Below are 14750 nucleotides of genomic sequence, written 5' to 3'. Positions count from 1 at the left end.
GGATTCTGACTCCACTTAGACGATCAAAGAGTTCTGGAGAGGTGGATTTCCAGATAAAACCCTTCTGAAGATTTTCTTGAATATATTTTTCCATAGCTTGAGTCTCAGGAACAGACAATGGATAAAATCTTCCCCGATGAGGTGTAGTACCTGGTTGAAGATCAATGGGACAATCGTAAGGTCGATGTGGTGGAAGAATCTCTGCTTGTTTTTCACAGAATACATCAGCAAAGTCATGATAAGGGGAAGGAATACTCAACTTAATGAGTGGTGATGAAATTGTCTTAGGCAGACAGGACTCTAGACAGTGACCTTCACAGTAGTTCCCCAACGAGAAACGAGAAACTCCAGAATTCCAATCAAATTGAGAAGAATGACCCAAGAAGCCAAGGAAGTCCAAGAAGAAGTTCAGAAGTACAATGTGGAAGTACAAAGAACTGTATCTTTTCCTTATGCAACACTCCCACTTGCATAGTAAGAAGTTCTGTTTGGTAAAGGACCATACCCCTGAGGTTCTCTCCATTAACAGAAGACATATACAGTGGCTTGTCAAGCCGAGACATAGGCAACCGATGCTTTTGGGCCAGAGTAGTGTCAATAAAGTTTCCCGCGGACCCAGAGTCCAGGTTGTTCTAGTTCATGGAGTATGAACTAGAACAGGCATGATTGCGGAATTGCACTGGAGTGCGAACTAGAACAGGCATGATCAAACGAGGAGAGGTACTGTTCACACCCAGGGATGCCTCTCCTACGTGCCCTAGGTGCGAGCGTTTCCCGGATGCTGTGGCTGAAGAGTACACTCTTTAAGGAAATGTTCAGGACTGACACAATAAAGGCATAAGTTTTAATTGCTTCGTCGGGTTCTTTCTTGAGAAGAGAGTTGTTGTGGTTCGTGGCTTTGGGGTTGAATTAGATTTGGCTCCAAAGGTTATACAATCGGTTAAATATCTGCAGACCATGCATCGGTCATGAATGCTGAGACACAAGATGGCTGCCACCAAGGGGTCTAGTGAATACAATATATTCACAGACCAGGTGCATTAGACACTTCACTTAGCAGTATTACTGGAGACCAAATGCATTCATAGCACCCCACAGACCAACCTATTTGTTAGGAATTTTGGAAGAGTTATATCCTAATATCCAATGCACAAATCAACACTACACACCCAAATACTGGCAGAAATAAAGATATTTAATATACAACTAACTAAACACACTCTAACTAAGAGAGAGAGAAAAGACAATACTAATAGCTAGAAACTTAAATCTGCAGTGTAAGTAACACATGTTCAACAATTATAGCAGAAACACTATCTGTTGGCTATTTGGCTTTATTTTCCTTAATCTGTACAACTATCTATATATATATCAAACTCAACGTGTGTGTGTGTGTATGTGTGTGTGTGTGTGTGTGTGTGTGTGTTCCACGAAAACTTTCAAACGGCTAAAGATATTAACATGAAACTTGGCACACATGTTACTTATATGTCAACAACTCCTTACTCACCCCCCATTTGCCAGGGGCGGGGCTTATGTTTAAAGTCCCATACAAGTCAATGGGAAATAAAATGTTAACTGCATAACTTCCAAACGGCTGGAGATATTTCGATAATACTTGGTCACATGTTACTTATATGTCCACTTAAAATGTAGGATAGCTAATTTAACCCTTAACTACCCCCATTTGTGAGAGTAGGGTTTTTTGTTTAAAGTCCCATGCAAATCAAGGGGAAATGTATGTTCCCATATCATTTCCGCACGGCTGGAGCTATTTCAATACCTGGTACACATATTACGGGTCGGGATAGGAGGTCGGGATAGGAGGTCAAGATATGAGGACGGGATATGAGAACGGGTTAGGAGGTCGGGATAGGAGGTCGGGATATGAGGACGGGATGGGAGGTCTGGATAGGAGGTCGAGATAGGAGGACGGGATAGGAGGAAGGGATAGGAGGACGGGATAGGAGGACGGGAATGGAGGCCGGGATAGGAGGTCGGGATAGGAGGACGGGATAGGAGGAAGGGATAGGAGGACGGGATAGGAGGTCGGGATAGGAGAACGGGTTAGGAGGACGGGATAGGAGGACGGGATAGGAGGTCGGGATAGGAGGACGGGATAGGAGGACGGAATAGGAGGTCGGGACAGGAGGTCGAGATAGGAGGGCGGGATAGGAGGTCGGGAAAGCTTCCTCCTTTGTTTATTTTCCTCCCCAACAAGGATTAGTAAGGAAAAACCGGGCAGCTAGTTATATATAAAACACACAAAGAATATAACACTGACAATACTTAGATTCGGGGAACCTTCACAGCAAGTATGAGCAACAAAGACAGGCATGGGAGTAGCTTCAGTCCTTTTTCTCAGAATCAGGCCCAAACAGGAAGTTGAAGGAAGGTGTGATGTTGTGTTCCATTTAGGTCATTTAACCTTTGATTATGGTGGCTATAAATTGGTCTGTCCCTGCTGTACAAAAAAAATGTTTTTACTATGGCTATCTGTATATGCTCAATAATTTTATATATTTTATATTTTCTCATAACTATTGTGAGAGATAATTTTTCATAACATAAGCATATGTCTTATATGGCAATTATGGGGTTAATCCGCCTCATTTGCCATCAATAAGTATCTACTACACAGTTTATTATAGCTCCTGTTTGTGTTGTTGAAAGGCTAGACTTACCTGCTAGTTTATTATTGTATCTAAATTGCTCTAGCCATTTTTCGCATTCTGCACTGGCATATGCGCATCAATGGCGTCTCTCGGTGGGCATGGCTAAGTGCGCTTATATTTGGCAAGAAGCGGACATGATGTCAGATGCCATCTCCTCGTCGGAACCCACGAGTGAGCCGGTAATCCCCAGCTCCCTGCTGTTTGCAGGTGTCTCACGCCGTACTGTTTATCCACGGAAACCGTGAGTACTATAGGCTGTCATTGTGCAGTTCTATTGAACCTTCTCCCCACAGGATATCATTATGATAGAATTGTTCTTGCCTTTTTTCTAGGTGGATCGCAGACAGTGGATACTTGCCATTCTTTCCTTACAGGCTATCAGCTAAATATACATGGGGCATGATGTGTTATGTTTGAATCCACTGCCTATATCTTATTGAAATGCCTGGAAGTGATTTTTCCTTTCTAGGACCTTTTGCAAATGTGATAACTTTAAACATTATTGTATGCACTATGGTACCTTTCTAGTTGCATTATATTTCTTGATAACTTGATAACTGCATATATAGCTTGCCTCCCTGATGACAGGTGATAGAAACGCTTTGGCGGTATTTGTATTGCATTTTATCAGTGATTGTGCTGCTAGAAGACTGGCTGGGCTCAGCCACTTCTCAGTTATATGCACATCTATCTTCTTTTCTTTATTTGCCACCGGGCAACTTCATGAATCATACACCTATTGAAATGTAATATTTTAAATAATTGAAGTAAAAGTTATATTGTAGGCACATCCAGAGGACTTCTCTCCTTTTTTTTGTTATGGTTGCTAGGCCAGAAGAGAAAAGAGACCCTCATTCTCCTTGCAAAGCCTTTTATGTTGTTTTCTCCGCCCCTTATCCAGCCCACAGGAGATCTCTGACTAATGTTACAAAAGGCCCCTGTTTACATTCCTAGGAGACCCTCTCAAAGAAAACCCTCCATCTTGCCTTTGTCTAACTAAATCCATTTGGCTTTCTGGTAGAGGATCATAAAATAGACTGCCATAACAAGAGTCTAATGCGGTCCACCTGCATGGGCTCTTCTGCTGGTGGTGTAGGAGAGAGTTGTAGTGGGCATTGAAAGATGGGGAAAACGTTGTGACCAAAGTGGTTCTCTCTCACGACGCAGCTCCTCCTGTCTCTCCGAGAACCGTACGTCAATTCCAGTGGCAAGATTAGTGAGATCAGTCGGGGAGGATGGAAGATCTCGAGCCGCCAAGGCATCCTTGATCCTATTTGAAAGACTCTTTTTAAATGTGGCGAACAAGGTCTCATTGTTCCAAGCCAGTTCGGAGGCCAAATGAAGAATTGCACTGCTTATTCCCCTACCGAAGAATTTCCTTGTGAGAGATTCAGTAAGGCTGTCTCTGCTGAAGATGCCGAGCTGGTTCCTCAAATACATTACGGAAATCAGTAAGGAAAGTCCAGAGATCTGAGGACAATGGGTCATTGCGGTCCCACAGCGGGGTAGCCCATGCCAAAGCTTTTCCATAAAGAAGGCTGATGACAAATGCCACTTTGGCGCACTCTATAGGAAACTGGTCTGCTTGAAGTTCTAGGTGCATGGAGCACTGGGTTATAAAGCCCTTGCACAACTTCGGATCTCCATCATATTTGGTAGGCAGAGACAGACGGATCTTGGAGCCAACTGAAGCAACAGGAGCATGAACAGTGGAGGGTTGTTCTGGAGGTGGTTGAGGTTGTAGTGAATTTAGGAGTTGCTGCACCAGTGAGGAAAGCTGGGTCATCTGCTGCGCTTGTTGTTCAATTTGTGCAGATTGTCGAGCCGCAATTGTAGAGAGGCCGGCAACACTTGGCAGACGAACTTGGGCTGAATCCAAGGCCGGATATTACTGTTATGGTCTTACCGTAGTCGGCTGGGAAGTGGATCCGCTGACCTGTGTGGACAATGGCTGAGCCGCACCAGGTTCAAGTCTAAGGTGCCGCTGATTTTCACCAGAGCCCGCAGCAAAGTGGGAAGGTCTTGCTGCGGCAGGCGGCACCCAGGTCGCTACCCCTGGCATGATCCATCCACACAGGATGCCCAAATGAATTTGGCACGGAGAAGAAGCATAGTCGGACATAGCACGGGTCAGAAGGCTGGCAGCAAAGAAGCATAGTCGGGTCACAGGCACAAGGTCAGGAGGCAGGCGGCAAAGGAGTAAAGTCGGGTCACAAGCTGGAAGTCAAAAACACTAATATGGCACAAACTCAGAAACACTTTCTCTAGGGCACTAAGCACAAAGATCCGGCACCCTAATAGGTGCCCAGCAATCAACCAATTATGGGTGTACTGGCCCTTTAAATTTAGCAATGCCATTGCGCGCATGCCCTAAGGGCAGGGGATGCGCGCGCCGGCGAAGCAGAACAGAAGAACAGCCGGGAGCAGAGAGGGGTGAGGGGACGCCCGGGGCTCGCATGCGGGTGCATCCCGCATTGCAAGTCCCGGAGCCGCCAGAGGGACTAGATGGGGCCAGACAGAACGGCCGGAGCGTTTGCCCCTAGCAATGCCAGTGACATGCGTGCAGGCGCATCTCGTACTGCGAGTCCCGGGATGGGCAGAGACAGGAAAGGGAGAGCGCTCACAGCCAGGATGAATCACCGGAGCTCTGCCCCTTACAGTATGTTTAACCTCTTCAGGACATAGGGCGTATGGATACGCCCTGCATTCCGAGTCCTTAACCCCTTAAGGACCCAGGACGTACTAGAACGTCCTGGCACCCTGGGCTTTAAGGACCCAGGAAGTACTAGTACGTCCTGGTGTTTCTCCGGTCTCTGCCGCGCCCCGGGCAGAGATCGGAAGCGGATGCCTGCTGAAATGCTTCAGCAGGCATCCAGGGCAAACGCCGAGGGGGGCCATGTAGGCCCCCCATGTCGACGATCGCCGCAAATCGCTAGGGAAATCGCCCCTGTGATCTGCGGCGATACCGGGCTGATCGGGTCTTTGGGACCCGACCGCCCGGTAATTTTGCATGATCCCGGCTGTCACAGACAGCCAGGACTATGCTAAAGTATAGGAGCGAGGTGGTAAGCCTGCCCCCTCCTCCTATCCCCTGCGATCCGTTGGTTAGTTAACCGACCAATCGCAGAGGGGGGGGGGCGGTTACTTCCTCCTGCCCTGCCCGGCCACTGGAAGTCCGGAGAGGACGGGAGGAAGACCAGAGGATGCAGCGGGGGACGAGGGAGTGCTGGGGACCGGCCCCGGTACTTACCTCGTCCCTGAAGACCCTGGCGATGAAAGCGGCAGCGACGACAGGTGAGTTCCTCTTCAGCCGCGGTCGGGCCCTTTACATCAATGTACGTCGCCGTAAAGCGACATGCATTGCTGTAGTGGGACTCTGTATACTACAACTCCCAGCATGCCCAGACAGCCCTTGGCGTCTGGGCATGCTGGGAGTTGCAGTTTTGCAACATCTGGAGATCCACAATTTGGAGACCACTGTGCCCTTCCAGATGTTGCAAAACTACACATCTTCAGCATGCCCTTACTGTCCAGGCATGCTGGGAGTTGTAGTTCTGTAACATCTGGCCCTTCAGATGTTGCAGAAGTACAACTCAAAGCATGCCTGGACAGTTTTGGCATACTGGGAGTTGTAGTTTTGCAACATCTGGAGGGCTACAGCTTGGACACCACTACACAGTGGTCCCCAAACTGTTCTCCTCGAGCTGTTGCGTAACCACTACTCCCAATATGCCCTTTAGCTGCCTGGGCATGCTGGGAGTTGTGGTTTTGCAACAACTGGAGGCACACTGGTTGGGAAACATTGTCTGTTTCCTAACTCAGTGTTTCCCAACCCGTGTGCCTCCAGCTGTTGCAAAACTATACCTACCAGCATGCACTGATAGACCGTGCATGCTGGGAGTTGTAGTTTTGCAACAGCTGGAGGTTCCCCCCCCCCCCCCCCCCTGTGAATGTACAGGGCTTACAGTGAGTATCAGGCTGCAAGTTTGCGATGCAGCAAAATTTGCGTGGCAGCTCAAACTCGGAGCGGGAAACTCGCTGTAATCCCCCGCCCGTGTGACTGTACCCTAAAAACACTACACTACACTAACACAAAATAAAATAAGTAAAAAGCACCCCCAATAAAAATGAAAAGCGTCCGGTACGCCCCTGTTTCCAAAATGGAGCCTCCAACTGTTGCAAAACAACAACTCCCAATATTGCCGGACAGCCGTTGACTGTCCAAGCATGCTGGGAGTTTTGCAACAGCTGGAGGCACCCTGTTTGGGAATCGCTGGCGTAGAATACCCCTATGCAAATCCCTAATTCAGGCCTCAAATGCGCATGGCGCTCTCACTTTGGAGCCCTGTCGTATTTCAAGGCAACAGTTTAGGGGGTATGGGGTATCGCCGTTCTCGGGAGAAATTGTGTTACAAATTTTGGGGGCTATTTTCTGCTTTTACCCTTTTTAAAAATGTAAAATTTTGGGGAAAACAAGCATTTTAGGTAAAAAAACTATTTTTATTTTACATGTGAAAAGTCGTGAAACACCTGTGGGGTATAAAGGTTCACTTAACCCCTTGTTACATTCCCCGAGGGGTCTAGTTTCCAAAATGGTATGCCATGTGTTTTTTTTTTTTTTGCTGTCCTGGCACCATAGGGGCTTCCTAAATGCGGCATGCCCCCAGAGCAAAATTTGCTTCCAAAAAGCCAAATGTGACTAATCCTCTTCTGAGACCTGTAGTGCGCCAGCAGAGTACTTTTCGCCCCCATATGGGATGTTTTCTGAATCAGGAGAAATTGGGCTTCAAATATTGAGGGGTATTTTCTGCTATTACCCTTTTAAAAAATGTAAAATTTTTGGGAAAACAAGCATTTTAGGTAAAATTATTATTTTTTTTTTACATTTGCAAAAGTTATGAAACACCTGTGGGGTATTATGGCTCACTTTATCCCATGTTACATTCCCCGAGGGGTCTAGTTTCCAAAATGGTATGCCATGTGTTTTTTTTTTTGCTGCTCTGGCACCATAGGGGCTTCCTAAATGCAACATGCCCCCCAAAAACCATTTCAGAAAAACGTACTCTCCAAAATCCCCTTGTCGTTCCTTCACTTCTGAGCCCTCTACTGCGCCCGCCGAACACTTTACATAGACATATGTGGTATGTGCTTACTGGAGAGAAATTGGGCTACAAATACAAGTAAAAATTTTCTCCTTTTACCACTTGCAAAAATTCAAAAATTGGGTCTACAAGAACATGTGAGTGTAAAAAATGAAGATTATGAATTTTCTCCTTCACTTTGCTGCTATTCCTGTGAAACACCTAAAGGGTTAAAACAATTACTGAATGTCATTTTGAATACTTTAGGGGGTGTAGTTTTTATAATGGGGTCATTTATGGGGTATTTCTAATATGAAGACCCTTCAAATCCACTTCAAAACTGAACTGGTCCCTGAAAAATATCGAGTTTGAAAATTTTGTGAAAAATGTGAAAATTGCTGCTGAACTTTGTAGCCCTCTGGTGTCTTCCAAAAGTAAACACTTGTCAATTTTATGATGCAAACATAAAGTAGACATATTGTATATGTGAATTTAAAAAAAATTATTCGTAATATCCATTTTCCTTACAAGCAGAAAGCTTCAAAGTTAGAAAAATGCTAAATTTTAAAAATTTTTCATCAAATTTACGGATTTTTCACCAAGAAAAGATGCAAGTTACCACAAAAATGTACTACTATGTTAAAGTAGAATATGTCACGAAAAAATAATCTCGGAATCAGAATGATAACTAAAAGCATTCCAGAGTTATTAATGTTTAAAGTGACAGTGGTCAGATGAGCAAAAAACGCTCTGGTCCTTAAGGCCAAAATGGGCTTGGTCCCGAAAGGGTTAAAATTGTCATCTTCTGACCCCTATACTTTTTTTTATTTTTTTGTATACAGGGCTATATCAGAGCTCATTTTTTTGCTCCCGGGTCTGTAGTTTTTATCGGTACCATTTTTGTTTTCATGGGACTTTTTGATCGCTTTTTATACATTTATTTAGGGTATACAAAATTATCAAAAATGCGCAATTTTGGACTTTGGAATTTGTGTTACATATATGCCATTGACCGTGTGGTTTAATTAACATTATATTTTTATAGTTCGGACATTTACACACGTGGCGATACCACATATGCTTATGTTTATTTTTGTTTACATATTTTTTTATGGAAAAAAGTGAGGTTATTCAAACATTTATAATTGAAGGGGTTAAATCACATTTATGAACTTTAAAAAAAAACTTTTTTTACACCATTTTTTTGTCCCCATAGGGAACTATTACATGCAACCTTCTGGTTGCATACACTCTTCAATGGTATGCCATAGCATAGCATTGATCAGTGTTATCGGCGCTCTGCTGCTGTAGCCTGATGAGCAGGCATGGAGCAGCAGATCACCGATCGAACGGCGAGGAGGCAGGTAGGGACCCTCCCCCGTCCTCTCAGCTGTTTGGGATGCAGTGATCGGTGATGTCCGGCATTAGACACGGGTCCTGGTGGCTGATAGATGCGATGCTGTGAGCCCGTGTCATTGCAAGGGAGCGGGCGCAGGGTGTACAGGTATGTCCTGCATCCTTAAGAGGTTAAAAAGAAGTTGGATGAGGAAGATGAGAAAGTGGGAGCTGTGGAGGGGCATTTGGAGATTTAATTTGTCGGTGAAGGAAATTTACCCAAGATGCCAGTGATGATTATGATAATGACAGCAAGGACCATAATGACCAACCTTGGCAGTATGGGATGGCGGCAGAACAAGCTAGGCCTTAGAAAAACTGATGTGGAGCTGTATGTTTTCTTGCTTTTGCACTGACAGGCATATTAACTGCTTGAAGGAATAAGATAAATACTGGATAACCACACTCTTAGACCCTTGGTTAAAATAAAAATAAATAAACTGGATTTTTATAGGGAGAAGCTACGCAGCCAGCTTGCCATGACTTTCTAGCACCAAACACATGCTGAACGTGGGTCCATTCTCTGCTACTCACTGAGTCCCTGCAAAAGGAAAGAGCAGCAGTGGCATCTTCATGTTGGAGTACATAATGACAAAGAGGGAGATTTATCAAAACCTGTGCAAAGGAAAAGTTTCCCAGTTTCCCATAGCAACCAATCAGATCGCTTCTTTCATTTTGCAGAGGACTTGTTAAAAATGAAAGAAGCGATGTGATTGGTTGCTATGGGCAACTGGGCAACTTTTCCTCTGCACAGGTTTTGATAAATCTCCCCCAAAGTTTTTACATCCTCTCTGACATGACTTATCACCAAAGGGATATAAACTACCACCTGAACATTTAAGTTAATGCTTACCTAAGCTGTGCCCTTTCTCTAACAGACACCATGAGCCCAGAGAGTACTACCATCACCCCTGCTGTCCGCTCGCTACTACAACTCCCACCAGTCCACCAATGCCTGCTGTCCTGTTTGCTAGCTATTACAACTCTCACCAGTACACCACTACCTGCTGTCCACTGGCTACTACAACTGCCAGCAGTCCACCACTGCCTGCTATTCACTGGCTACTAAAACTCTCACCAGTCCAGCACTGTCTGCTCTCCTGTCCACTGGTTACTACACCGACCAGTCCACCACTGCCTGCTGTCCTAACCACTGGTTACTACAACTTCCACCTGTCCGCCACTGCCTGCTGTGTATTGGATATTACTTGTGGTCAGGGCTAATGTGTAACATGAATATGGAAACAGACTTACCTGAGTTCAGAACTGTCGTCCATTGTGGTAACCTGTAATGTTAGTATTAACCAAATACACTTATACATAAAAACGGTTGAAACTGTGCCTGAAACAGCGACCAAGGATCAGCCTTTAGTGGGCAAAGACACCATGTAGGGTATAAGTATGGTACTTAATTGAAGATTAAAGCGCCAAATATTTAAAGGGGTACTCCGCCCCTAGACATCTTATCCCCTATCCAAAGGATAGGGGATAAGATGTCGGATCGCCGCGGTCCTGCTGCTGGGGACCCCAGGGATCGCCACTGCAGCACCCCGCTATCATTACTGCGCAGAGCGAGATCGCTCTGCATGTAATGACGGGCAATACAGGGGCCGGAGCATCGTTACGTCACGGCTCCGCCCCTCGTGACGTCACGGCCCGCCCCCGTCAATACAAGTCTATGGGAAGGGGGTGTGGCGGTCGTCAAGCCCCCTGCCATAGACTTGCATTAAGGGGACGGGCCGTGATATCACGAGGGGCGGAGCCATGACGTCACGCTGCTCCGGCCCCTGTATCACCCGTCATTACGCAAAGAGCGAACTCGCTCTGTGCAGTAATGATGGCGGGGTGCCGCAGCGGCGATCCCCGGGGTCCCCAGCAGCGGGACCGCGGCGATCTAGCATCTTATCCCCTATCCTTTGGATAGGGGATAAGATGCCAGGGGCGGAGTACCCCTTTAAACACTTGAGCCATTTCTTTACTGGGGTCAGGTATGTATGTGGAGAAGCAACCTGACCTCCACCTTCCTAATTTCTTTATTATGTAAGGTGGAACCTTGTGCGCAGAAGCTGCAGAAGCAGCCCCAATGCGGAAGGAGTGCCCTGAGTATCTACTGGGGTCGAGATCTAGATTCTTAATTAACGTGCGTATATGAGAACTGAATTGGGACGTGGTGAGCCCTCCTGAGTGAGACGGTAATAATGGGGAATCCGCTGGTCTGTCGTTTAACGCCGTCATTAAATGTGACAACACAGCGACTGGGCACCATTGATTTTACGACGGGAAATATTTTATGACCGCCCCATCTCGACATGTCTTGGTGACCTTGAGACTTAGATGAAAACTGTCGTCAGACCATTTCAACTGAGCCTTTATTTCTTTGCTGTGTTTTGTAGTGCACGAGAATTCCGCTGGCCGGAGACATCCATAAAAAGCCAGATAAATAGCTGCTTTCAGTACTAGGCTAGGTAGAAACCCGAAAGGGTTTTCATCTAGCAGCCTCGACATAGCTCTGAATATTTCAGAAGAAATAGGAAGGCGACCTGGAGCCTTGGGTGCTCTGCTCAACTGTGCCCCTTTCAGGGCTGCTTTAACTGCACGTGTTGAAAATATGGATGTTCTGTCTGGGTAAGAGAGAGAAATTAAATGTTGTATGCCCGCTAGGTATTGTTTGATAGTGGAGTGGGAAAGATTAAAGGAGTACTCTGGCACGCACCTTTTTCCTTTTATCCCGTGCGGGCTGCAAAATAAAAGAAAACACACTTTCTCTTACCTGCCAACGAGCCCCCGGAACTCTGGTACACTCCGATACAGGTGTTCGGTCCCCCGGGCTGTATTCTTCTTATTTCCTGTTAGGCCGGCACATCACACGGAGCTTCAGCCTATCAACGGCCGAGGTGGGACATTGCTGCGGCCGGTGATAGGCTGAAGCTCCGTGTGACGTGCCGGGCTAACAGGAAGTAAGAAGAATACAGCTCGGGGACCGAACACCTGTACCGGAGTGTACCGGAGCTCCGGGGGCTCGTTGGCAGGTAAGAGAAAGGGTGTTTTCTTTTATTTTGCAGCCCGGACGGGATAAAAGGAAAAAAGTGCGCTCCTGAGTACTCCTTTAAGTGCTGAGTGGCAAAAACAGATATAGGATAGTATTATGTGTAAATCGAAAGAGAACGGAATGTTGTATAGTGATAGATAATGTTTGTAAGATGTCAATGCGGTATCATATCCTCTCCTAGTGCTTGGTGCCAGAGATTTTTTGATGAGGTTAACTGCAATGCCAGAGAAATGAGCTAATTCATCATCATCATCATATGGAGTGGCGGTGCCGGGTAGCCTACAGGATCCGCCTCGTGCATGACCTGGAAGAAAATGTTGAATTTAGCTCTAGATAATGCATCTGCCACAATATTTTCCCTGCTGGCCACATGTTGACCGATGAAATTGAACTTCTGTTTCAGAGAGATCCATACCAACCTCCTGACAAATTTCATCACCGCTTGAGAATTTTATATTTTCTTGTTGACAATGTCGACAGTAGCCGCGTTGTCACATAGAAATAGAACAGTCTGATTTCCCCAGTGATGGCCCCAGGTTTGATCCGCCGCCACCACTGGGTAAATCTCAAAAAGTGCTGAAGTCCTGCTGAAACCAGATATTTCAAAAACCTCAGGCTGCCACCGGCCTGCCATCCAATGATGTCCGCAAATAGCTGCGAAGCCCACAGACGCTGATGCGTCAGTGATGACTCTGGGAGAGGTGGCTCTGACTGCTGGGATGAAGAAAGAGATACCATTCCATGCCGCTATGTAATTGTCCCACATTATCAAGTCAGCCATAGCTTGTAAGTCAAAACAGATGTGACTGTCCTGATCAGAACCTGACTAAAGGAGTGCTAATAGCTGAGAGGTGAATGCCCTGCCCTGCGGTATTATCCACATTGCAAAAACTATCATGCCCAACAAACTCTGGAGCTCAACCTTGGTGACCCTTGTGATGGTGAATTGGTGGATCACTTCTTTTATTCTATTTAGCTTCTCCATAGGTAGACTAGCCTGCATGGTTGCCGTGTCAAGCACCACACCCAAAAAAGTGAGTCTGGTGGATGGACCTCCTGTTTTATTGGGAGAGACTGGAACCCCAAGGTGATAGAAAAGTTGTGTGAGACTAGATAGATCCGAAGGGTGCGCCGAAGGTGACTCAATTAGCAGGAAATCATCCAAGTAATGAAGGACGTTTGAACAGCCTTTGGTATTGATTAAAGCCCAGTGAAGTGCCTGTGCCAGCTGATCGAAAAGCCACGGGCTACTTTTCGAACCAAAAGTGAGTTTTGTTGTGAAATAATAAGCGTTCTCCCATTTGACCCCATGCCATTTCCAAAGTTCTGGGTGAATTGGCAGCAATTTAAAAGCATCAGCTTATGTCAGCCTTTGAAAGCCAAGACTCTGTACCCAGTTGTAAAATGAGCTGAACGGCCTAGTCGATGGAGGTATATTTCATAGTCACCTCATTTGATGGAATTAATGAATTTAGACTGGGTACCACAGAAGAGTAGGGTGCTGAAAGGTCAAAAATCAACCTCTTTTTATTGTTAAATTTGCCAGTAACTATGCCCACAGGGCTTACCTGCCAACAATCAAAAGGTGGATGTAGAAAAGGACCAATCATGTACCCACAATCAAGCTCACCTTTAAGAAGATCTGACACCACTTGAGGTTCCCTGACTAGCCAACCAACCCAGCTTGGATCTGGATGACCAAGCAGCACCCCTGCCAGTGCCTGAACCTGAATCCTGCCTAGTCACTCTTGCCCTTTGGCCGAACAAGTTGAGCTGGGATGGGCCCTGTAGCATTGAAAGCAGACATGGAGAAGAGGGTAATTACTATAGTTGCATGTTGATAAGTTATAATTGTTGCAGATCTGACTGCGACCCAAGTACCTTACTGGGCGCCCCAACTTATCAACTGCCATAGCTGACTTCTGCCCAGAACCAGAACCAGGCATGCCACTTTTACTTGAGTTAGCTTAAGGTTGCTGCTTATTAGCACACCAAGCTGTGGAATGAAAAATGGACTGGCATATTGTACAGGCTGGGGATTTCAGGCCTGCAAAATGTTTACAAAACAGTATCTACCATGCTCCAATCGGTAGTGTAACCAAATTGACTGTGTCCTGCAGCTGCCTTGGCAGAAAACGACTTGTGGTAGTCATAAAAATGACTACCACCATACTTGTACGAGAACTCAGTTATCTGGTATGGAAAGAGGTCCAACTCTTCCCTACATTCCGGCTTCACGGAACAAATCAAATCCCTAAACAATCTGAAAGCCATCACAAAGTCCTGGAATGCGACTAAGCCTGACGTCCCTGTTCTTCAACAACACAGACAAATCGCTGCACGCAACAGTCTTAGTTTCTGTGAGGTCTTGGGATGAAATGAGCAAGGATGCCAGGTTGATGTCTTTCCAGTCCAAAATGTTCTTTCGGACAGAAGCTGGGACAAAGTGTGCCGGGGCAATTTTTGGGGCCCCCATTAGCGTACCTGCCCCAACAGCCTGGGAGGTTGAGGGTGTGGCCATCGTATCAGGGGCTGCCTCATCACAAGAGT

At 46.1% G+C, this 14750-nt stretch overlaps 1 long non-coding RNA gene across 1 annotated transcript in view; it reads left to right on the top strand.

The window, feature by feature from the left end:
• The first annotated feature begins 9959 nt into the window (after positions 1-9959).
• The window catches only part of LOC130304947 (uncharacterized), a 30182-nt gene continuing 25391 nt past the window's right edge, over positions 9960-14750 (top strand). The window contains exon 1 of the long non-coding RNA XR_008854656.1: positions 9960-10444. This is a non-coding gene — a long non-coding RNA (uncharacterized LOC130304947). The remainder of the gene's footprint in view (positions 10445-14750) is intronic.

This window comes from Hyla sarda, chromosome 1 (assembly GCF_029499605.1).
Source record: "Hyla sarda isolate aHylSar1 chromosome 1, aHylSar1.hap1, whole genome shotgun sequence".
In the NCBI taxonomy this organism is placed as follows: Eukaryota; Metazoa; Chordata; class Amphibia; order Anura; family Hylidae; genus Hyla; species Hyla sarda.
Note: the sequence above shows the minus strand (reverse complement) of the source record. Positions and strands in the feature narration are given on the sequence as shown.